Source organism: Pan troglodytes, chromosome 9 (genome assembly GCF_028858775.2).
Source record: "Pan troglodytes isolate AG18354 chromosome 9, NHGRI_mPanTro3-v2.0_pri, whole genome shotgun sequence".
Lineage (NCBI taxonomy): Eukaryota > Metazoa > Chordata > Mammalia > Primates > Hominidae > Pan > Pan troglodytes.
This window is the reverse complement of record NC_072407.2, coordinates 39869588-39895270: the sequence shown is the minus strand read 5'-3', so window position 1 is coordinate 39895270 and position 25683 is coordinate 39869588. Positions and strand designations below refer to the sequence as shown.

The window sequence follows — 25683 nt, the reverse complement described above, 5'->3', positions numbered from 1 at the left end:
CAGCAAAGGAAACAATTGACAAAGCAAGGAGACAATCGGTGGAATGCAAGAAAGCATTTTGCAAACCATACAGCCTTTAAGGGGTTAATACCCAAAGTATAAAAGGAGCTCGAAAAGCTCAATAACAAGAAAACAAATAACCAGATTCAAAAATGGGCAAAGGACTTGAATAGATATTGTTCAAAAAAAGGCAGACAAATGGTCAACAGGCACATGAAAAAATGTTCAATATCAACAATCACCAGAGAAATGCAAATTAAAACCACAATGAGATATCACCTCACACCTGTGAGAATGGCTATTATCAAAAAGACAAAAGAAGGCCAGGTGTGGTGGCTCACGCCTGTAATCCCAGCACTTTAGGAGGCCGAGGAGGGTGGATCACCTGAGATCGGGAGTTTGAGACCAGCCTGGCCAACATGGTGAAACCCTGTCTCTACTAAAAATACAAAAATTAGCTGGGTGTGGGGGTGCATGCCTGTAATCCCAGCTACTCAGGAGGCTGAGGCAGAAGAATCGCTTGAACCTGAGAGGCAGATGTTGCAGTGAGCCGAGATTGTGCCACTGCACTCCAGCCTGGGTGACAGAGTGAGACTCCATCTCACACACACACACACACACACACACACAGAGACACACACACAAAAGACATAACAAGTGTTGGCAAGGATGTGGAGAAGAAGGACCCTTGCACACTATTGGTGGGCATTAGCACAGCCATTAAGAAAAACAGTATGGAGCTTTTCCAAAACATTCAAAATAGAACCATCATATGATCCAGCAATCTCACTTTTGGTTATATATCCAAAGGAATAGAGATATGGAGAGAGATAAAAAGATAACTGCACCCGGCTGGGCACGGTGGCTCACGCCTGTAATCCCAGCACTTTGGGAGGCCGAGGCGAGTGGATCACGAAGTCAGGAGATCAAGACCATCCTGGCTAACGCGGTGAAACCCCGTCTCTACTAAATATACAAAAAATTACCCATGTGTGGTGGCAGGTGCCTGTAGTCCCAGCTACTTGGGAAGCTGAGGCAGGAGAATGGCGTGAACCCAGGAGGTGGAGCTTGCAGTGAGCAGAGACACGCCACTGCACTCCAGTCTGGGTAACAGAGCGAGACTCTGTCTCAAAAACAAAAACAAACAAACAAAAAACAAAAAAAAAAACCACACCCATGCCCGTTGCAGCATTATTCATAGTAGCCAAGATACAGCCAAAGTGTTTATTGATGGATAAAATAAATATGGTGTATATGTGTATATGCACACACAATCGAATACTATTCAGCTTTTAAAAAGAAAATCCTGTCATTTATGACAACATGGGTAAATCTGGAGGATATAATGCTAAGTGAAATAAGCCAGACACAGAAAGACAACTACACCATGATCTCACTTATTTGTGATATCTGAAAAAGTTGAACTCATAGAAGCAAAGTAGAATGGTAGTTACCAGGGGCTGGAAGGAATGGTGCTTGGGATGCCAAAATGTTGGTCAAAGAGTACAAAGTTTCAGTGAGACAGGATGAATAAGTTTTGGAGATCTTATTCTAGAGTAGTAGCCATAGTTTATAATCAGGTACTGTATACTTGAAAGTTGCTAAAAGAATAGATCTTAAATGTTCTCACTACAAAAAAATAAGTATATGAGATGATGGCTGTTAATTATCTTGAATTAATCACTTCTCAATGTGTACATGAATCAACAGATCACATTGTACACCATAAATATATACAATTTTTATTTATCAATTATACCTTATTTAAGCTGGGGGAAAATTTTAAAAAGAAAAGAAGGCTTAAAATCAATGATCTAAGTCTTCATCTTAAGAATCTAGGAAACAGAAATTATACCTCCAGTACATACAAGGAAAGAATAAAGAGTGTAAATCAGTGAAATAAAAAGTAGATTAGGAAATCAACAAAACCAAAGTTCATTCTTTGAAAGGAGTGATAAAACTGATAGACCTCTAGCTACACTGATCAAGAAAAAAAGAGAACACAAATTACAAATATTAAGAATGAAATATGAGAGACCACTGCAGGTTTCTACAGTTATTAAAAGACAAAAGACTATTTCTTAACAATCTCATATCAATAAATTACAATATTTAGATAAAACTGACAAATTCTTTAAAAGACGCAAATTGTGAAGCTCACAAAATATCAAGCATAAAATATGAATAACTCTATATCTGTTTAAAAACTTAAATTTATAATTAAAAGCCTTGCCACAAGAAAAATTCAGGGCCACATGACTTCATTGATAAATTCTATCAAACATTTAAGGAAGAAATAATGCCAATATCACACAAACTTTTTCAGAAAATAGTGGAGAGGGAACACTTTCTGACTTATGAGGTGTGCATAATCCTAAATACTAAGGATATTACAAGAAAAGAATTATAGACCAATATCCCTCCTGGCCTAGATACAACATTTCTTAATTTAATACTAGAGAAATTGAATATTTTAGAAAGAAATAATTCATCATTACCAAATAGAGTGTATCCCAGTTATGTAAGATTTAACTTTAGAAAGTTTGCATGATATTAGGTCAGTATGCAAAAATCAATTGCATTTATATGACAGAGCAACAAACAGTTGGAAAATGAAATCAAAGACTCAATATCATTTACCATAGCATCCCCAAAATAAAATACTTAGGGACAAAGTTAATGAAAGATATTTAAGGTCTCCATGTTAATAAGTCCAAAACTGCCGAGAAATATTAAAGACCTTCATAAATAGATATTTCATGTTCAAGGGTGGAAAGATTCAACATTATTAACATGTCAGTTCTCCCCAAATTACTCTGTAGGAACATCACAGTTATCATAGAGCAGACTCTTTTTTTCTAAGAAATTGACAAGCTGATTCTAAGATTAATATAGAAGTGTGCAGTCCTAGAATAGTCATGTAATCTTGAAAAAGTACCTAGTTAGATGACTTATAAACCACCTGATTCCAAATCTTTCCTTTTTTTGTTTTGTTTTGTTTTGTTTTGTTTTTTGAGACAGAGTTGTGCTGTGTCCCCCAGGCTGGAGTGCAGTGGTGCGATCTCGGCTCACTGCAACCTCTGCCTCCTAGGTTCAAGCGATTTTCCTGCCTCAGCGTCCTCAATAGAAAGCTACAGTAATCAAGAGAGCATGGTATTGGTGCAAAAGCAGATAAACTGATCAATGAAACAGATGACTAAATCCAGAAATAAGTTTATATATGTGGAGTTTTAATTTGAGAGCTAAGGCAATTCAGTGGTGAAAGGAAAAACAAAATTAAGGTGCTGGAATAACTGGATAGCCATGTGGGGAAAAAAAAGACTCTTGATTCCACCTTATACCATATCCAAATATTAGTTCAATATAGATCGTAGACCTAAATTAAGAAGCTAAAACTGTACAACTTCCAGAAGAAACATACAAAAATGTCATTCCTAATTTGAGATAGACAACAATTTCTTAGAAAAGACACAGAAGGGCCAGGCGCGGTGGCTCATTCCTGTAATCCCAGCACTTTGGGAGGCTGAGGCAGGCAGATCACGAGGTCAGGAGTTCGACACCAGCCTGGCCGATGTGGCGAAACCCTGTCACTACTAAAAATATAAAAATTAGCCGGGCGTGGTGCACGCCTGTAGTTCCAGATACTTGGGAGGCTGAGGCAGGAGAATCGCTTGAACCCAGGAGGTGGAGGTTTCGGTGAGCTGAAATTGCGCCACTGCACTCCAGCCTGGGTGACAAAGTGAGACTCTGTCTCAAACACACACACACACACACACCCGCGCCCACAAGACACTAGCCATAAAAGAAAAAAATTAATAAATGGGGTCTTATAAAAATAAAAACTTTTGCTCTTTGAAGATATTTTTTAAAAAATCAGTAAGCAGCCCACACACTGAAAGAAAACATTTGCATATACATTCTGAGAATTCAAAATATATTAAGAACTTTTACAACTCATTAAGAAGACAATCAAATATGAATAATGGCCAAAAGACTTGAACAGCCACTTCTCAAACAAAGATATAGAAATAGCCAATAAGCACATGAAAAAGGTCTCAACATCATTAGTAGTCAATTAAAAGTAAATTAAAACCATAATGCGGTACCATTATACCACCACCAGAATGACTACAATTAAAAAGTTTGACAATACCTAGTATTGGTAAAGTTGTGGCATAAGTGGAACTCTCATACATTTCTGGTAAGTGCGTAAAATGGTGAACACACTTTGGAAATCTGTTATTAAAAGAGGAAAAATCAATATTTTTCTATACTCTCACAACACTTCACTTCTGACATCAAATGTGCAGGCTTTCTCCACATCAACAAAAAATTCTTTACGTCTCCAAACACCCCCTGGGTGTCCCACAATTCACCTAAATTGTGGCATTATCTATTTAGGGCTGGCATCATGCTCCACAGATTAAGGGCTCAGTCCAACAAGACTGCCTCCACTTCAGTTGCCAATTGCAAGTCTCAGGTTGTCACTTGTACTTCTGATCAACTTGCTATACAAAGGAGAGGTTCACACAACCCAATCTCCTCCTCAGATTCCGACTCAAAATTTTTTTAGGACTCACAGAACTCAGGGAAATGCTTATTTACATTTATTGGCTTATTATAAAGGATATCCGGATAAAGGATATCTGGAATGAATGAACAGCCAGATGAAGAGTTGCATAGAACTGCGTCCAGAAGGGGCCTGAGAATAGGAGCTTTTGTCCCCATAAAGCAGAGGTGTGCCACCCTCCTGGCACGTGGATATGTTTACCAACCTGGAGATTTTGTATTCCATCTTTTAGGGTTTTTTATAGAGGCTTCATGTAGGCATGACCAATTATTAACTCAATTTTATCCTCCCTACCATCCAAGGAGGACGGGGGATGGACCTGAAAGTTCCAAGCCTCTTATCATGGCTTGGTGTGTTTCTGGTGACCAGTCCCCATTCTGAAGCTATCCAGGAGCCCCACCAAGAGTCACCTCGTTAGAACAAGAGATGCTCCTATCACTCAGGAAATTCCAGGGGAATTAGCAGATCTGTGTTGGGAACCGGTGTTAAAGACCAATTTTTTTTTTTAAAGATGCTCCTAGCACTCCTATCTTTCAGAAAATTCCAAGAGTTTTAGGAGCTCTGTGTCAGAAACCTGGGGGTAGAAACCAAACATTGTATTTTTTTATGATGCCACAGTTAGTTTCTTATAAAATTAACTATGCATATACTCTGTGACCCAGCATTTCCAATTTTCAGTATTTACCCAAGAGAAAGGAAAATACATATCTGAGCACAAAGACTTATGTGTGATGTGCATTGTAGCTTTGTTCATAATGGTCCCAAAGTGGAAATAATCCAAGTATCTGTAATAGGAGAATGAATAAACAAACTTCAGCATATTCAGAGAAATGGAGTACTACTCAGCAATAAAGAACAGCAGACACACACTATGATCTCAGAAACGTGATGTGGAATGAAACAAGATGGAACCAAAGAATACGTTTTGTGTAATTCCATTTATAAAGAAGTCACAACAGTAGTTGCGAAACCACAACAGTAGTTGCTGAAGGCTGAGGGTAAAGATGGGGAAGAGAGAACTTTAGGGGTCATGGAAATGCTCTAGGTTTTTTTCAGGGTGTGGGTTACAGAATATGCATCTGTTAGAACTTGTCAGACTTTACACTTAACATCTGAGCATGCCCTGAAAAACCAAAACAACAAACACGAAAACTAGCGTCATGGCTCAGGCTTTCATGTCAGATGGACCAAGTTTCAAGTTCTGACTCTGCCACATATTAGTGGGCTGACCTTGGGAAAATAAAGTGTTCTTAAAATCCAGTTTCCTCAGCTGTAAAAAGGGAAGTGATAATGAAATAGAATAATTTATGAGAGCATACAGTGTAATAAATGCCCACTAAATTGTGGTTTTATTTTTATTTTATTTTATTTTATTTTATTATTATCTTTTTGAGACAAGGAAGGTCTCACCCTGTCACCCAGGCTGGAGTTGAGTGGCATAATCACAGCTTACTGCATCTTCTGCCACCTGGGCTCAAGCAATCCTCCCACCCCAGCCTCCCAAATAGCTGGGACCACAAGTGCAAGCCACCACACCCAGCTAATTTTTTGCAGAGACTAATGTATTAGTCCATTTTCAACTGCTATAAAGACATACCTGAGACTGGATAATTTATAAAGAAAGAGGTTTAATTGACTCACAGTTCTGAATGGCTGGGGAGGCCTCAAGAAACTTACAATCATGGTGGTGGGGGAAGAGGCATAGTGGCAGGTGAGAGAGAACGCCTGTGTCAGTGCAGGAAAAACTACCATTTATAAAACCATCAGATCTCATGAGAGTTCACTATCAGGAGAACAGCACGTGGGAAACTGCCCTATAATCTAATTGCTTCCCACCAGGTCTCTCCCTAAACACCTGGGGATTACAATTCAAGATGAGATTTGGGTAGGGACACAAAGCCTAACCGTATCAATGAGGTTTCACCATGTTGCCCAGGCTGATCTTGAACTCCTGGCCTCGAGCAATCCACCAGCCTCAGACTCTTAAAATTCTGGGATTACAGGCACGTGCCAATGCACTCAGCCTATTTCAGAATAATAAAAAGACATGTGACACTGTAGAAAATCATACAATTATAGAAAATAACCATAATCCCATCCAGAGATAATCACTGTAAACCTTTAGACATATGTTTTTTCTATTTACATATGTTTTTTCTATTTATATATGTTCCTTTTTTTTCTATGCATATAGTTGAGTTTATAATGAATATACAATGTCAATTTCTTCTTTCATTAATTAATAAAAGCATGCTTATATTATTAGATATGCTTGTAAGCCAAAAACATTGAAAAATTAAGGTTGTGAACTTCAGGGAATCTGTCTCCCCACCCCACTAATGAACCAATCAGAGTGAGCTTTTTAAAAAGCAGATCTGTTGTGTTACTTCCTAAACACCTCAATAGAGTCCATTGCCCTTAGAATCAAGTTCAACTTAACAGGGGTACAAGGGTCCTTCACGATTGGGGTTTGAGTGACCTAGACTGGGTCTGGCTCCACTTCTAGTTGCATTTTTGTGGCCCTTCTCCATGTGTCTCTCAACCTCCTTCGCCCATCAAGCTAGCTGGGGCACGTTCTCCTCATGGAGACGCCTAATACCTTAGACCTAAGCTATGAAAATGCCTCTTAGGATTGGCATAGAGACACACCTACCAGATCTCACAGCCAAGTCAGAGTAAATGGGGAGAGAGGCTCTCCTCATCCTGGCCACAGCAAAGTTGAGGCTCCAGGGAGTGGTGAAGAACTGGAGCCAATAGCTCAATCTACTGCCACCCCCATGTGCTCCCGGCTGACTGACCAGGTTCACCTCCTCCAGTGTGTCACCTGCTCCTCTTCCTACCTTCAGACATCCGACATTTCTTTGTAGATTGCCAGCTTCTCACTTAACTCCTCCTTTACTCTTTCTGAGTCCAGGTCAGGCCAGGTGTCCTGCTGTGTGTTCCCGTAGGACTCTGCACCTCCCTATCATAGCTCTTGCTACACTGCTTTGTGCTTGGATGTTCACTTGTCTATACCCTGGACCCCTTATCTCTTTTGAAGGTTTAGGTGAGCTTGTCCTTGATATGTGAGGTCAAGAATGGGGAAATTTTGTTCCTGAGCACAATCTTTAGTTTCCTGAAATAGAGTACTGGGTATTTCATGCTTTGGGTTAGAAACCTTTGGAAGGGCCCAACTCCAAGTGAGAAAACACACCTCTTTCTTTGGGTTATAGGCAGAAACTAGACTGTGATGGATATCTGCTGCTTTTGCTTGCCCACATCCCTTTGGCCTTTAAATATATATATATATATATATATATATATATATATATATATATATATATATATTAGCAGCTGGTCTTTGGGGAATCCCTTCTTTACCACTGTATACAGGCTTCTGTCCTTGCTAATCAGATGTCCTCCCCCAGTAGTATGAATCAGGTATACAGGCTTCTGTCCCTGCGTCCTGTATCCCCTGCCTTGGCTTAACATTGAGCTAATCAGATGCTCTCACCCAGTTAGGAATCAGGTGGAGCAACCTGATAGGAAAATCCTTTGAACAGACTTTTCTCAAAGGTAGTTCTTTGCTGTAACTGCCCATTATTAGTTTCTGCTACCCAGACTCCCAGAGCTACTGGGGTTCCTACTGTTGGCTTAGCTTTTCCTGGAATTTGCTATGCTATCATATAGCCTTTTGATAAATTCTTGCATTTTGTTTTTATTAAATTAACCAGATCTCATTTCTGTTACTTATCAAGAAAGTAAGCAAACAAAAAATACCATCACTGACACCACAACCAGATGCTCAACAACTTCAGAGCCCACTCTGTATGTTTCCCTCGGGTCCACCAGTGAGGGGTAAGAAGTTTGGCAGTTCCTATTTTGGGTTAGTTGGCCTTTGAGCTCTTGTAAAGCTCCTTTTTTTTTTTTTTTTTTTTTGAGACGGAGTCTCTCTCTATCACCCAAGCTGGAGTACAAGGCTGCAATCTCCGCTCACTGCAACCTCTGCCTTCCAGGTTCAAGCGATTCTTCTGCCTCAGCCTCCCGAGTAGCTGGGACTACAGGTGGGTGCCACCATGCCTGGCTAATTTTTTTAAAAAATATTTTTAGTAGAGATGGGGTTTCACCATGTTTAGCAAGATGGTCTTGATCTCCTGACCTCGTGATCTGTCCACCTTGGCCTCCCACAGTGCTGGGATTACAGGTGTGAGCTACCGCACCAGCCTGTAAAGCTCCTTTTAAGAAGTGAATCTCTGGATGATTCAAGACTGGGCATTTCTATTGCATAAATCTATCCTTTGCTAAGGAGTGAGAGAAACTTCCTGTGGCAGCTGGAATAACAAAGTGGCTACTGAATACTATGTCCTGCACATTAAAAATGTATCCCCATTATTATACTTACAGAGTGGGTCTTTAGAGTATTCTTAGAGCTTTGAGGACAGACAGTGTGTGGAAATTACCAGGGTAGGCAGGCTAGAAGGTGGCCTGGGAGCCACCATGTTATATAAAATAAATCCCCTTGCTGTCTATCTATGGATCAATCTACATATGAATCTTTCCATCAGTCATCCATCTACCTATTGTCTATCTACCACTAGACCTGGATGCACTTTCACAGACCCTAGGCATGTTCACATTTTTCATAAGCTAAACAGCTAGGGCATGGAAGCACTACCATGTGGTTAGCCTGGCTTGCTGAAGAGGAGGCCTGAGGCACAGCTGACTGTGGGCTGAGCCTCCCTTTGTGATGAAGCGCCCACTTGCTCGTGACATCGGAGAAGAAAAGCGTGCACCCCGTAGTCTCTGCTTGCCAGAAAGTACTCTTCTGGTGGAAAAACAAATTATGGGATCCTGTCCTAATTTGGGACAAATGACACCTCTAGTTTATTCTTAATTGTCCTTGTATGCAAATTTTCCTTTTCCTTTCTAATTTGTCGTGTGAGCAAAGTTAAATTAACCCGAACATGTGGTAACAGACTCGACTGATTTTAAGCTCTTCACTTCCTTCCCTTAGGCATTTAATCAGTTCTATTTTTTTGGACTAGATTTGTTTGGCAAGTCAAAGAGAAGATAACAAGATTGGGGGCTGGGGGGAGGCAGTTTTTTAAAGATAGAAGTACAAAAGGAGCTGCCATCTGAAGTCTCAAATTAGGATGGAAAGCACATTCTCTGCAGCTTTATCTTACTATAATTGAAAGTTTAAAACAGAGTGGATTTCATTTGAATCAAGAGGCTGCAATTAACTTTGTTTTTCTAAGAGGTGCCCTTTTAGTATATCATATAGCCTTAATGCCTGCTTTTCACTACTGACTTGGAGTAAAGGGTATATTTCATTGTGAATATATGCCATTTAAAAAAATATATTTCATTTTAATAGAATTTTGAAAGGCAACGAGGTACCACAAGGAAACACACACTCCAGGTTTTCAGAAGCCCTGGGTTCTTGGTCCTCTCCTTCATGTTAGGTTGGGGTAAAAGTAATTGTGGTTTTTGCCATTACTTTTTTTTTTTTTTTTTTGTGGAGACGGAGTTTCACTGTAGTTGCCCAGGGTGGAGTACAATGGCGCAATCTCGGCTCACTGTAACCTCTGCCTCCTGGGTTCAAGCAATTCCCCTGCCTCAGCCTCCAAAGTAGCTGGGATTACAGGCACCCGCCACCATGCCCAGGTAATTTTTGTATTTTTAGTAGAGACAGGGTTTCACCATGTTGGCCAGGCTGGTCTCGAACTCCTTACTTCAGATGATCCACCCGCCTCGGCCTCCTGAAGTGCTGGGATTATAGGCATGAGCCTCTGCGCCCGGCCTGCCATTACTTTTAATGGCAAAAACTGCAATTTCTTTTGCCCCAGCTAATGCTTACCAGTTGGAGTAACCTTGCATAGGTCTCTTGCTGATGTGAGACATAATTTCTTCTTCCATAAATTATTAATCACTGCCCCGACCTGCCTAACCTACAGGGCCACTGTGCTCAATAAAAGGTAAGGCATGTCGTAAATGTAAGGTGCTGCCAAGATTCACAGGAGTGTCAGCTGGGAGCAGGGCCTGCAATTCCCAGTAGCCACCAAACCAACTTGACCTGGACATGTTCAGGAATGAAGTAAGAACCCAAGCCTTAGAGTCACCCGAGATGGACTTCCTGATTCCTTGATTCTGAGATATGTCACTATGTATACAGTGGGGTGGGGGTAAGTTGGCCCAGCTTTCTGAAGAGTATTTGGCATTCTCTATTAAAATTCATCAAGTGTGTACCCTTGTACCAGGGCTTATAATTTTAGGAAAGCATCCTGTGGAAATACCTGCACATGTGCATAAGAAATAAACATAGTTGTGGTCGGTCACGGTGGCTCATGCCTGTAATCCCAGCACTTTGGAAGGCCAAGGCGGGTGGATCATCTGAGGTCAGGAGTTTGAGACCAAGCCGGCCAACATGGTGAAACCCTGTCTCTACTAAAAATACAAAAATTAGCCAGGCATGGTGATGGGTGCCTGCGATCCCAGCTACTCGGGAGGCTGAGGCAGGAGAATCGCTTGAACCCGGGAGGCGGAGGTTGCAGTGAGCCAAGATCACACCACTGCACTCCAGCCTGGGCAACAGAGTGAGACTCTATCTTAAAAAAAAAAAAAAAAAAGTAGTTGTTATTGATGATTACTGATGACCAGCTTCTGGGTTTTTTATACATATTAACTCATTTAATCCTACAAAAAACCCTCTGAGGTTATTATCCCCACTTCACAGATGAGAAAACTGAGGCATAGAAAGGCAGAGTAAACCGCCCAGCATTATAAAGCTGTCAGATGGCCCCGCTGAGATCTGAAGCTGGGAGGTCTGGCTGCAGATCATGTGTGTTCAGAAGCAAGTTTTGCAGAGCCTGAGTTTCAGACAAGTTTAGAGAACCTCTTAAAAAAACACAAAATTACACATATAAGTTAGGCACACAATGAATATTTATTTGCAAAGAGAGAATAAACTACAAAAGTCACACATTTTAAAAAGCTGCCAAATACCATAATCACAAAATTCAGAAAAATAACATAATATTCTTATTAATTTACTGCTTCATGTGCTTTTACAATGCCTTCCTTCCTACACTTTTTGGCTGCATACTCTTTGATTGCTTCTGATTCATATGACAACAATTTTGAAATATCACTTTTCATAAAGAGAGTAGGAAGATAGTTCAGTCTTTCCTATGGCATAGTAAATTGAAATTTGTTCTTTATTATTGATAGTCGTGATGAGAAAACGTGCCACTTCATACAGACATATACTTGCTGGTTGTGGTATTGCTGCAGATTTGGCCCTACAAAGAGATCTTGATAAATTGTATTCTCCCTGATTCTTGTCAAAAAAGAAAAAACCATATGGTACATTTTTTGTTGTACATGCTGAATTATTCTGTTTCTGGTAGACTTTTGTGAGAATCAAAACCCTTTTCATACCTCTGACAATTGGAACTTTCCCCAGACTAGCTTCTTGTTCCGTGCATTTCAGACCAGGTCTCTTCCACTTCTGTATAATTCTGTACCTGTTGTCCTCCAGCACGTTTTTACTGAGACATGACCCAGGGTCCTGCAACTTTGGATCTTGACCCCTGTAAGTCAGCATGGGGCAGTAGTACTATTACTGGGCGTCACTCTTACGTTGTGCGGCTGGCATGCACTTACCTGCATCCTGTGACAGTAAATGAAATGTAAGCTCCCTGGAAGGGGCCTGGGCAATGAGGCGCCAGAAGCATAAACTTCTTTGGCTTTGTGGATTTGCTGCACAAAACGATAAAAGAATGATGCCCATCACAACCTGTTTTTAATGATGAAAAACTGGGTAAACCTAAATGGTCATCAGTACAGGACTGGTTAGAATATGGGATGTCCATACAATACACTCCTTTGCAAAATGAAGCCATGCAAGTAAATGTCTTAGGAAAAATGGCTGGGTGCAGCGACTCACGCCTGTAATCCCAGCACTTTGGGAGGCCAAGGCAGGCAGATCACTTGAGGTTGGAAGTTCAAGACCAGCCTGGCCAACGTGGTAAAATCATGTCTCTACTTAAAAAAAAAAAAAAAAAAAAAATGCTAGGCATGGTGGCGCATGCCTGAAATCCCAGCCACTTGGGAGGCTGAGGTAGGAGAATCACTTGAACCCAGGAGGCAGAGGTTGCAGTGAGCTGAGATCATGCCACTGCACTCCAGCCTGGGCAACAGAGTGTGACTTAATCTCAAGAAAAAAAACAGTCTTAGGAAAAATGAAGTAAACATCTAGATTTGTGCAAGGCAAGGTATCTTCTTTCCTCATGGTAAAGTAAAAACACAAGTTACAGGATAGTATAGATAGTATAATTCTGTTTGTATATTTCAAAAATTGGAAATTGGTATATTTGTAAATGCACAGACACATTTTGGAAGCATAGTTAAGAAACCGAGAAGTGATTGTCTCTGGGGTGTTTGGACTGAGAATTTGGGGAAGAAAAGAGGAAGTTTTAATTTTCACTTTTTACCAATACTGTTTGAGTTATTTGACTTTGAGTACATATTATTAACACATATACTCACTTGCAGATGACAGCACCCCAACTCAAAAGAGATTAAGGAAAAAAGAAAATGTATTAGTTCCTGTCACTGGCTGGGAGCATTGGGCAGTGCTGGATCCAGGTGCTCAAAAGGTGTCGTCATGATTCTGCCTTTCTAAATCTCTTGGTTATTTTTCTTCCTCTTTGGCTGAATCCTCAGGCAGGCTTTCCCTTTGCAGTAGCAAATGGTCACCAGCCACCTCAGACTTAAACTTTTATCAGCTCAGCCATCCCAGTGAAAAGAAAGAGAAATCTTCTTCCCTAAAGTTTCCAGTGAAAGCTGTGGTGTTGACTCTGTTGCATCCTTTCTGGCCATACGTCCATCCCTGAACTATTTATGGAGCCTGAAAAGATGAATTAGGCTGAACGACCAGGTGAGATCATATGGTCACCCTGGACCAGAGGTGGGTTCGGTTTCACCCAAACCACATAGGCTGAGCCATTGCCTGAGAGGGAGGAGGGATTCCAGGAAGAAAAACCGAGGTGCTATTCCCTAAAGATGAGAAAATGGTCACTATCAGGCAAGAACATCTATTTACCACATACACATTCCTTTTACAATTTTAAAGGGAGAGAGAATTTTAAAAAGAGTGTGAATTGTCAGGGGAAAATCTCAGAGCAAGTCAAATATCTCAGCCTTGCTAGTAAAGCAAAATAGAAACTATTGACAACAATTGAACAAAGGATAGAGAAAATTCCTTTCTACTATCTTTTCAAAAGAATCAAAAGTTGCGTTTGTTTGGTGGAATAATTATGCTGGTTGAATAATTAATGGTAAATATTGGGTTGAACTGAATAAATTATAGTATATTTGTATAATGGGGAATATACAGCCATTAAAACAATGTAGTAGATGAATATTAACACAGGAAAATTTACCACAATTACCTTGAGGAAAAAAATGCAGGTTGCAAAACAATATTTACAATACAATCTCACTTTTATTTAAAAATGTGTATGTATGTATGTATAGTAGAAAAACTCAAAACTAGCCTACAATTGTTTCATCAGCAGCTTTTCTGGGTAGATATGTTATGAATGACTTTTACTTTATCTCTTTCCATTTTTCTATTTTCCAAGTTTTCTCCAATGAATATTTATTGCCTTTTTAAATGTAATTTTAATTTTTATTAGTTATTACTTTAGAAAGTCAAACAGTCCTATAAAACATAATGAAAAGCAGTGTCTTGTCTCTCTCTTCACCCTAGTCCTCATTTCCAGAGGCAAGCACATTCAATGCTTTAGATGTTTTTTTAAGTATTTACTTCCATTTTTCTAAATAACATGTTTATATTGCTATTCTTGATATTTCAAATTTATATGTTACATATTGACTTTCTAATAAGGAGTATGAAGACAATTATGTTACAACACCCTTTGAATACAATTCTTTGTTCATTTTCCCGACATGGCTTAAGTCACTTATACCATGCCCAGCCCAATTCTTATTTTTATTCAATTCGTATTTGTTGGACCATGTATTATTCATTGCTGATCCAGGTTGTGTAATTACATTTCCTTTCATGACACATATTTCTTTTAAGGACTTTAATTTGACCCTGAAAACCCTGCCACTAAGTGAAGACCTGTTAAATGGAAAAAAAAAAAACAAAACAAAACTGTATGAATATTAACAGGGGAAAGTATTAATGTATCCCAACCCAAGATGCTCAACTTTCACAGATAGGAAAAATATCAATTGAACAATAAAAACAAGCTTAAATAAATAATACACAATGAGTTGATATAGTAAAGACTTACTTTATTCACCAAAGGAGGAGGAGTAGACTTGAGTGTCTGATGGAAGAGGGAGTCATTCTCTGGAAGGTAGGTTCTTGTTGCACCATTGTATTCATCAACTTTTTGGGGTCATAGTTATCATTTGCTCAAGCTGCACTTAAAAACAGTATGGAACTACACCTTTAGGGCTAAATAAAAGCTAAATATGAGAATACCTCAAAACGTGGAAACAGTATGCACACCCAAAAGACTAAAGTGTTGTAGAAAGTCTTTCTTATTTGGCACTCCTTGCATAACAAAGCATTTGGGGCTCATCCATATGCGGCAAGTAACTCAAATTTGCCCAGTATGCTAGTCTATGAATGGAAATGTTGAATCAGTTGGTAGGTATGTCATTGCCTGAAATTGTAATGTCAAATTATCATGTCTTGCAGCACATATATGTAGTGTGCTTCTGGGTAAAAACTTATCCCCAAAACAAAAATAAAAGACAAATAATAGTTGTCTGAAAAGTGGAATAATTTTTCAAGATATATTATGGAGAGGAAATTTTAACAGTCCTTATATGAGGTAATTACAGAATGTTTTATTTTTCTTGTACTTAATTGTTTTTTTAAAAAAGTTTGGTGTTTGTCAAATTTCTGGTGAAATATTTGTACAGCTATAGAATGCCTCTCTACATAACAAAGCATGTCAGATAATCTACCACTTTTATTTTTTATCCCCAGAGACACTTTCTAGATATCTCTCTTCTCCTGCTCTACTCTGGATTAGTTTTGCTTTTGAATTGCTGTACAGCTGTTTTCCTGGACTTTTCTTTTCCATCCTCCTGAAAATTCCCTGTCTCTTCTCCCCTGTGCTGGATTACCAGTTGATCGTGTTCCTTTTCTTCAGTTTACTCCTTCATTTTGATGGAGCATATCCTTCAGTAACTTTTTTAGAAAGGTATATGGGAGGTAATTCTTTAAGACCCTGCATTTTCTAAAAATGTCTGTATTCTATATTCACTTCTGACTGATGGTTTGGCAGGCTAAAGAATTCAAAGTTAGAAATAATTTTCCTTCTGAATTTTAAAAGCACTGTTGTGTCATCTTCTAATTTGACGACATTTTAATCTCTATTTTTCCCTGAGAGCTTTTATTCATTTCTGGTGACCTAAAGTTTTGGAATGACAGACTTTGATTTGAGAATTCCTACATTATGCTAGGCTCTTTGAAGGCCTCCTTAATCTAGAAACTTAGATTCCTCCATTCATTAAAGTTCTTCTATTTTGTTCTTTGATGTTTCCCCTCCTCCATTGTCTCTCTTGGTTATTTAGACTTTGGATCTCCAGACAGATCTTCTCACTTTATTTCATTTTCCATTTCTGTTGTAATGTTACAGTTTCTGGGGGATGTCCTCAGCTGTATCTTGTCATCCATCTGTTGCATTTTTATTTTGGCTCTCACATTTTTTATTTCTATGAGTTCTTTCTTGTTCTTCTCTTTTTATGAGCTTCATTCTTATTTCATAGTTGCAATATCTTCTCTCATCATGACTACTAATCATATATATATATATATATATTTTTTTTTTTTTTTGAGACAGAGTCTTGCACTTTCACCCAGTCTGGAGTGCAGTAAAGTGATCTTGGCTCACTGCAAGCTCCGCCTCCCAGGTTCATGTCATTCTCCTGCCTCAGCCTCCCGAGTAGCTGGGACTACAGGTGCCCACGACCACACCTAGCTAATTTTTTGTATTTTTAGTAGAGATGGGGTTTCACTGTGTTAGCCAGGATGGTCTTGATTTCCTGACCTCGTGTTCCACCTGCCTCGGCCTCCCAAAGTGCTGGGATTACAGGTGTGAGCCACCTCACCAGGCCCATATTTTATTTTTTTTGAGACGAAGTCTCGCTCTGTTGCCCACGGTAAAGTACAGTGGGGTGACCTTGGCCCACTACAACCTCCGCCTCCCGGGTTCAAGCAATTCTTCTGGCTCAGCCTCCTGAATAGCTGGGACTATAGGTGCGTGCCACCATGCACGGCTAATTTTTGTATTTTTAGTACAGACAGGGTTTCAGTATGTTGGCCAGTATTATTTTGCCCCTGCTTTGTATTAATTGTGTCAGAGTTATTTCCTTCTTCCCTCCCTCCCTCCTTCCTTTCTTCCTTCCTTTTCTCATCTCTTTCTCTCTTTCTTTTGCTCTGATTGTTATTTTTAGTCTCTATCTTCTGTGTCAAAATCAGTCCCTCAATATCTGATGAACATCTAGGAGAGAGGCTCTAAACTGCCGATTGGAATTTCTTTGCTTGTTAGTGTGGCTTAGCAGCTGGTGAACTTCACTACAGGCTGACTGAGAGGGACCTGGCTGTTTCACTTGGGACTCCTTGTTGTTCATATTTTTAAGCCAATTTTCTGGGCTGATTAGAACCCTACAGCCTCCTGCCTGGGGTGGGGTGGTTTAGGTTTGGCTGTAGCTTTATGGGACCCAGGTAGGGGCAGCATATTTGACAGTCCAACTTTTCAGAATGTAAATCCTGTGTGTAGTAGGCATCTTCTACCTCTCTCACATATATCCCACGTCTACGAGTTGACCTCACCAGAAAGTAAATCTCCCATCTCTGCCTGGGTATAGAAGGGGTAGTTACCAGACCATAAGGATTGAGGTTGGAGGTCTGAGCATCTAGATTCTCCTTTTTAAAGGTCAGCTATGTTTAAAAGGACATAGTACATAATGTTTTGATTTAAAAGAAAATATTTTAATGGGGAAGGGCAATTATGCTCCACTTAAAGTAAATCCCACCTCATTAAGACCAAATGATTCCAACAGCACACACATTCTAGCACTGCAAGATATCTGATTGTTCACCAAGAAAATTTCCAGTGAGCAAAAGCCATGAGCAAACTCTTAAACTCTGGAATCTAAAGAACAATAAAAATGGATGTCCCGAGGACATCATATTCCATCACCACTGAAGTTGCCTTGTATATGACTATGGCTAAAACTTCCTACCCTCAGCCATTATGTCAGCAGGCAGTGAAGGCTACATGGGTACCTTTCTTTTTTTTTTTTTTTTTTTTTTTTTTAGACAGAGTGTCGCTTTGTTGCCCAGGCTGGAGTGCAGTGGCACAATCTCAGCTCACTGCAAGCTCCACCTCCTAGGTTCAAGCGAATCTCATGCCTCAGGCCTCTCAGGTAGCTGGGGTTACAGGTGTGCACCACCACGTTTTTTTTGTGTGTGTGTGTGTGTGTTTTTTAAGAGATGGGGTTTTGCCCTGTTGGCCAGGCTGGTCTCAAACTCCTGGCCTCAAGTGATCTGCCTGCCTCAGCCTCCCAAAGTGCTGGGATCATGTGCATAAGCCACCACACCCAGCCAGTGGGTGCCTTTCTGTGAATTAAAGGCATGATTAATAAACCTATTTTTTGGCCACCATTTATTTGGTACCTACTAGGTGCCAGGCCTTGGGCCAGGTGCTTTTAACATATTATTTCATACCTGTGTTATCACATAAGGTTGTGTCCTACACAATCCAAGGGCTGTCATTGATTTTGTAGCCCATATCAATGATGGCTCCCTGGAACTGTGCAGTGCACAACCTGAGCAGAAATACATGGTGACTCTGATTTAAATCCTTCCAATAATTCTAAGGAGTTCAGATCACTCAACAGATGATGAAACCATGATTCAGAGAGAATAAGAAACTGGCTGAACTTCTCACAGCTATCAAGTATTGGAGCTGAGATTCTAATCCCCAAACCACCTGATTTTAAAGTTGGTGCTGTTACCAGGACTCTACTTTCACTATGGCAGGGAGGGCAGATGGGGTAGGATGGAGGGGCTAGGGGCTACATAATGACACCAGCTGTTTTCAGCAGGTGCTGGTTCTACCCTGAAAGCTGCCCCCTGGTCTAGACCTCAGCATGCCTTGCCACATAGGAAAGTCCTCCAGAAAGCCATTGCCATTTTAAACTCTGGCTCAGTGTTGGGGCTTCTCTCAGTGACACCTGGGGCCAGGACTGGTATTTGTTTATCCCGTGTCCTCACTCTCCTTTGCAGTCAGACCACTAGAGGTTTCTGGGTCTTGAAGGGAGGTGTCCTTTCAAGAAGGGACTTAGAAGGTGCAGTCTGGGCTAGCAAGAGGGTTGTGGAAGAGGAACAGAGAGCCATGCTTAGAGCAGGTTCAGTGTCTAGCAAGGAACTTCAGTGCAAATGGCTGTAAGGGCATAAATCCTGCAAGCCAGGAATAGTGAAGTAGCTGCCCTACCAGAGAGCCTCACCCCTTGGGTTAGGGGTTGGGGTGGAGGAACATGTGTGCACGTGTGTGTGCATGTGTATTCATGCATGTGCATGCTTGTGGAAGTGTGTGGTGTTCACAACACTTGTGTACGTGCAGAAATACAAATATGAAACTTGGAAAAACTGCCATGGGAATGAAAACCCATGAAAGTCTGACTTCTATATGAATGGGAGGTACCTGCGCATGTGCATGTGCAAACACACATACACACAGATGTTTACATATCAAGTTCTTGTGCACAAGATTCATTTGCCCCGTTCTCAATCCAGGCAGATTTGGATGCTTTTATTTTTTTAATACTTTAAGTTCTAGGGTACATGTGCACTATGTGCAGGTTTGTTACATATGTGTACATGTGCCGTGTTGGTGTGCTGCACCCATTAACTCATCATTTAGCATTAGGTATATCTCCCAATGCCATTCCTCCCCCCTCCCCCCACCGCACAACAGGCCCCGGTGTGTGATGTTTCCCATCCTGTGTCCAAGTGTTCTCATTGTTCAATTCCCACCTCTGAGTGAGAACATGCGGTATTTGGTTTGCTGTCCTTGTGATAGTTTGCTCAGAATGATGGTTTCCAGCTTCATCCATGTCCCTACAAAGGACATGAACTCATCCTTTTTTATGGCTGCATAGTATTCCATGGTGTATATGTGCCACATTTTCTTAATCCAGTCTATCATTGATGGACATTTGGGTTGGTTCCAAGTCTCTGCTATTGTGAATAGTGCCGCAGTAAACATACATGTGCATGTATCTTTATAGCAGCATGATTTATAATCCTTTGGGATGCTTTTTATTTTTCTTTGTGTTTCTGTTGAAATGTTTTCAAGCACCTCAGAAGTAGCAACCACTTACTCTTCTTGCAATAGTAATATAACTAGGCAGTAACTTATTTCCTAGCCAGACAATGTGTTCAACCCTTTATATGCATTACGTTGTTGACATTTTCTAGGACCTTATGAAATAGATGTCATATCCAACTTTCAGATAAGAGAACTGAGATCCTGAGAGGTGAAGTCATGTACCCAGGTCTCACTGTTCATAATTGGCTGTGGACACATCCTAACCCATATCTAACCCCAAATATGGGCTCATTCTGACACATTCACTAATACAACAAATGTTTATTGTGCATCTATTACAGGTCGGGCACTGTTCTAATCACTGGAGATGAGGCAGTGAATGAAATAGATGAAAATCCCTGACCTCATACATGTGGCCAACAAGCATATGAAAAAAAACTCAGCATCAATGATCATTAGAGAAATGCAAATCATAACCACAACGATATACTACCTCACACCAGTAAGAATAGCTATTATTAAAAAGTCAAAAAATAACATGCTGGCGAGGTTGTGGGGAAAAAGGAACGCTTATACACGTTGGTGGGAGTGTAAATTAGTTCAGCTACTGTGGAAGACAGTGTGGTGATTCCTCAAAGACCTAAAAGCAGAACTACCATTCAACCCAGCAATCCCATTGGTGGGTATATACCCAAAGGAATAGAAATTATTCTATTATAGAGACACATGCATGCATATGTTCATTGCAGCATAATTTACAATATTGAAGACATGGAATCAACCTAAATACCCATCAGTGATAGACTGAATAAAGAAAATGTGGTACATATGCACACCATGGAATACTATGCAGCCATAAAAAAGAATGAGATCATGTCCTTTGCAAAGACATGGATGGAGCTGGAAGCCGTTATCCTCAGCAAACTAACACAGGAACAGAAAACCAAATACCTCATGTTCTCACTTATAAGTAGGAGCTAAATGATAGGAACACATGGACACATGGGGATAACAACACACACTGGGGCATTTTAGAGGGTGGAGGATTGGAGGAGGGAGAGGATCAAGAAAAACAACTAATGGATACTAGGCTTAATACCTGGGTGATGAAATAATCTGTACAACAAACCCCCATGACATAAGTTTACCTATGTAACAAGCCTGCACTTGTACCCCTGAACTTAAAAGTTAAAAAGGAAAAAAAAATCCCTGACTTCATGAAGCTTACATTATGTAAGGGGAAACAGATCAAACAAATTAAACGATAAAACATATCAAGTGTAAATAATACGGCTAAGTAGGGAAAAGCAGCGCAAGGAAGAAAAGCAGCAATTTGAAGTGGCTGAGGCTTTGGATGGAGTGACCAGAGAGAGCTTCACGGAAAAGGTGACATTAAGGGAGCATGCCACAGAGTTATCTAGGAGAAAAGTATTCCAAGCAGAGGAAACAGCCAGTTCAGCGGTCCTCAGTGGGAGTGGTGTCAGCTGTGTTCAAAGAATATTGAGGAAACCAGCATAGCTAGATCAGAGGCCATATGGGGGAAAGTAGTGAATATCATATACTTCCTTTAGTGATGAAATTAAAACATGTATAACCAATGCCATACATACACTGATGTCTTACCTCTGACAAAGCATGTTCACCATACTTTACATTCCTGGCATCTTTCACTAAAGTCTATAGAGATTGGAGGCTGGGTTTTGTCCCTAGGGAAGGAGGGAGAGAACATTTAGATTTCTGCTGATATCCACCTGCACTGAAGGAACGTGCATGGTTAATAGGGGGAGGGAAGGACCAGCGGAAGATGAGAAAACCTTAACCCTATCATTGCAATGATGTTGCCCTCAAGCAACTTAGCAGCCAGCCCATGAGCAGCCCTGAAGGCCACTGCAAAATTATACCCCTGCAGCCCTGCCTTTCCCCTCTTTGTTGGAGCTAAAAGGGAAACTGTTTAATTCTTAGGACCACATATTTAGCTAACCTGCTCTGGCCTAAGTGATATTTTATGAGGAATTAAGCTCATGGCTGATCATCTTTCACACTGAGGCGGTGGTTAATGTATCCTGGGGAGACCTCACTGTTGAGCCAGCCTCTCTGTTATTGGCAGGGCTTGGGCCTGGGCCTGGGCTTAGGCTGGAGAAATGGCCCCTGTCTTGCCTTTGTTCCAGACGCAAGCCGAGTCTGGGGTTTTGGAGATCTTAAGGAAAGCAGGGCCAACCCAAAGGAAATCAGACACAGAGAACAAAACAAATTGAATTTTTTGAGGAAATTGCTTTTTGCCTCCCATGTCTCATTCCCTTTTATTTAATTTTTGAGATTCTGTGTGAGTTAGTTACTAACAGTCGACTCAGTATTTTCTACCTATTAATAAATATTAAATATTAAAGAATCAAATTCTGGGTGGCTGGTAGACCTGGGTGGGCACAGTGCCCGTTGCTGCTATGCCTCAGCCTCCTTTCTGGGGTTTCTTCTCCTACATTGACCGATGGTGCCTTTTGACTTCCATCTCCCTGGTCATAGGGAATTGGTCTGTCACCTAAGGACTGCCAATCCATACATTGATCACCAACACATGAGGTGGTGTTGGGCACAAGTTAAGTCTAACTGGGACAAGGGTGACTATCTGAGCCCTTCAGGTTCCCTCACAGACCCCAAAATCTGGAGACTTATGTGCTTGGTGGTATGAATTAAAGCTAAAGGCACAAAGAGAGGCAGAGACAGAGAGCAGCTGAAGGCTGATGAGAGGTAAACAGGTAACTGGTCACAAGAATGTGCTAGGGATGGGTTTGGCAACTCACACCTGCAATCTCAGCACTTTGGGAGGCTGAGGCAGGAGGATCGCTCGAGCCCAGAAGTTCAAGATCAGCCTGGGCAACGTAGGGAGAACCTATCTCTACAAAAAATAAAATAAGGGCAAAGTCTGAGTCCTGTCCTCTCACTCTCCTCCCTGGACGGCATGAGCTTCACCACTCGCTGCACCTTCTCCACCAGCTGCCGGTCCCTGGGCTCTGTCCAGGTGCCCAGCTACGGCGCCCGGCTGGTCAGCAGCGCGGCCAGCGTCTATGCAGGCGCTCTATGTAGGCGCTGGGGGCTCTGGTTCCTGGATCTCTGTGTCCCGCTCCACCAGCTTCCAGGGTGGCATGGGGACTGGGGGCCTGGCTGCGGGGATGGCTGGGGGCCTGGCAGGAATGGGAGGCATCCAGAACGAGAAGGAGACCATGCAAAGCCTGAACGACCACCTGGCCTCCTACCTGGACAGAGTGAGGAGGCTGGAGACTGAGAACCGGAAACTGGAGAGCAAAATCTGGGAGCACTTGGAGAAGAAGGGACCCCAGGTCAGAGACTGGAGCCATTACTTCAAGACCATCGAGGATCTAAAGGCTCAGATCCTCACAAATACTGTGGACAATGCCCACATCATTATGCAGATCGACAATGCCCGTCTTGCTGCTGATGACTTTAGAGTCAAGTATGAGACAGAGCTGGCCATGCACCAGTCTGTGGAGAGTGACATCCATAAACTCTGCAGGGTCATTGATGACACCAATGTCACTCGGCTGCAGCTGGAGATAGAGATTGAGGCTCTCAAGGAGGAGCTTCTTTTCATGAAGAAGAACCATGAAGAGGAAGTAAAAGGTCTGCAAGCCCAGACTGCCAGCTCTGGGTTGACTGTGGAGCCCAGTTGCCCCCAAATCTCAGGACCTTGCCAAGATCATGGCAGACATTCTGGCCCAATATGACAAGTTGGCTCAGAAGAACCTAGAGGAGCTAGACAAGTACTGGTCTCAGCAGATTGAGGAGAGCACCACAGTGGTCACCACACAGTCCACCGAGGTTGGAGCTGCTGAGATGACACTCATGGAGCTGAGATGTACGGTCCAGTCCTTGGAGATCGACCTGGACTCAATGAGAAATCTGAAGGCCAGCTTGGAGAACAGCCTGAGGGAGGTGGAGGCCCACTATGCCCTGCAGATGGAGAAGCTCAACAGGATCCTGCTGCACCTGGAGTCAGAGCTGGCACAGACCCGGGCAGAGGGACAGCGCCAGGCCCAGGAGTATGAGGCCTTGTTGAATATCAAGGTCAAGCTGGAGGTTGAGGTCGCCACTACCACCACCTGCTGGAAGACGGTGAGGACTTCAATCTTGGTGATGCCCTGGACATCAGCAACTCCATGCAAACCATCCAAAAGACCACCACCTGCCAGATAGTGGATGGCAAAGTGGTGTCTGAGACCAGTGACACCAAAGTTCTGAGACATTAAGCCAGGAGAAGCAGGGTACTCTCTGGGGAGCAGGAGGCCAATAAAAAGTTCAGAGGTCAGGCTGGGCGTGATGGCTCACACCTGTAATCCCAGCACTTTGGGAGGCTGAGGCGGGCAGATCACCTGAGGTCAGCAGACTGGCCAACATGGTGAAACCCCGTCTCTACGAAAATACAAAAATTAACTGGGCATGATGGCAGTTGCCTGTAATCCCAGCTACTTGGGAGACTGGGGCGGAAGAATCGCTTGAACCCGGGAGGCAGAGGTTGCAGTGAGCCAAGATCATGCCATTGCACTCCAGCCTGGGTGACAGAACGAGACTGTCTCAAAAAGAAAAAAAAATTCAGAGGTCAAAATAAATAAATAAATAAAATAAGATAAAATAGCCAGGCACAGAGGCACAAACCTTTAGTCCCAGCTACTCAGGAGGCTGAGGTAGAAGGATTGCTTGAGCCTTGGAGGTTGAGGCTGCAGTGAGCTGAGACTGCCCCACGGCACTTCGGCCTGGGTGACAGAGACCCTATCTCAAAAAAATTAAAAAATGTGCTGGATCCTGGTGGGCCTCTCTCTTCCCTCCACTGTTCTTTCTCTCCTTTTCTCCCCAATTCTTTTTTGCCATCTTTTTCTCTTCCTACCTCCAAGTCTGCTTCTCTCAATGTATGACTTCATACATTCCAGAAGCAAAAGAGAGGAAGAGTGGGAGGGAGGCCTGGTCCCAAACTATGTAAGCTGTAGGCTTACATCACTCTAGTTGGAAACTCCAGTGGAAGAAAAGAGTTTCTCTTTCCTGGAGCCTATATATAAAATCCCAGGGAAAACCCCTAATTGGTCTGTGTGGGTCACATGCCACCCTTGTCTTGGCAAGTTACTATGGCCATGGAGATGGGTTATTTGATTATCTGGCTTAGGTCACATGCCGAGACCAGTGGCCAGGCAGGCAGCCCCCATGAATCAAATGAAATGAAGAAGTAACTCATTGCAGTAGTGATGGCCATTTTAGACCTACACATCAGCCATCGACATTTAGTAATCTACCCTGTTCTAGGCACGATGGGAAAGGAAGTACAGACACAGATCCTCCCCACGTTGGAAACAATGGTAAACTCCACAGAGAGTTGCAAACTTATTTTGTAAGTATCAGCACTTACGAAGCAGCCTGTCTCCACTGGAAAACCGAACTTCCTCATATTGTCTAATCCTTTTCTAAGCTCCAAGCCCCCTGCCCCTCTGATTCACAAGGGTTTCACTCAGGGCAGCATGGAAACCTGTGGAAGGTAGGTTAGGCCCACTTCCCTGGCACCCTTGGGCATACTCTTAGGCTGTAGATCATATGACAATTCAAGAAACAGAGGTGGGGTGGGTTGGAGATGAACGAGTGCAGACAATCACTGTCCTCACCTGAAGACAGCCAGGAAATGTCAGGTGACCCAGAGGACTCTAGGTCAATAACAGATTGGCTGCCAGGATAGTCTTACCTAGCTTG

At 41.8% G+C, this 25683-nt stretch overlaps 1 pseudogene; it reads left to right on the top strand.

Annotated features, from left to right (window-relative positions):
• The first annotated feature begins 22894 nt into the window (after positions 1 to 22894).
• On the top strand, positions 22895 to 24222 carry LOC466487 (keratin, type I cytoskeletal 18-like; annotated as a pseudogene).
• Positions 24223 to 25683: the final 1461 nt, after the last annotated feature.